Source organism: Apaloderma vittatum, unplaced genomic scaffold, assembly GCF_000703405.1.
Source record: "Apaloderma vittatum isolate BGI_N311 unplaced genomic scaffold, ASM70340v1 scaffold35452, whole genome shotgun sequence".
Taxonomy (NCBI): domain Eukaryota; kingdom Metazoa; phylum Chordata; class Aves; order Trogoniformes; family Trogonidae; genus Apaloderma; species Apaloderma vittatum.
The window spans coordinates 1-660 of NW_009705917.1; positions in this window are offsets into that span (position 1 = coordinate 1).

Consider the following 660-nt stretch of genomic DNA (forward strand, 5'->3'; position numbering starts at 1 on the left):
TTCCTCCGCTTCCCTCGACGTCCGTGGGTCTGCGAGAGGGCTCCTCGGCCCCGCCGGGCAGCCGGGGGCCACCTGGAACTCGCAAGCGGGTGCAGACCTCTAACGAGGCGCTGAGGAAACGAGGCTGGCTTGGGCTGTGACTGGCAGAGGAATGTGAAGTATTTGTTCAAAGTGATGAGCTGTCAGGAAGTAAGGTGCCTGGTGCCTGTGTTCCTGCACAGAACAGGTATGTGCCAGCACATCCCCGGCTGGATTACTGCTCAGGGTTGTTTATGTGTCTGTTACCCACTCCCACTTAACGTGTGGCCGCTCGGAGGACTTATAAGAAGGAAAAGGCGTCAGTGAGTCAGATAGGTACATGTAAAATCACGCTAAGTTGTGATTGATATGTGTTGTTTCACTGTGTTTAACGTGGGAGTGACTGTGAGTTTCGTTTTGTGAATGCTTGGTGTTGCTGACAATCTAGCAGCAAGTGACCATGAATTAGTGTAGTACTTAGCAGTAATGTAGCAGATGAAGGTATCTTTCCTTCTGTCAGACTCACTCTACTCAAGCGTAGTTGCTGTCACTTGTGATGTACAGTTTCGGAGGCTGAAATATCAACCCGATGACAAAACGTGGCAGTGCAAACTCTTTTTTAGGTTTTACTGTTCACCAGGA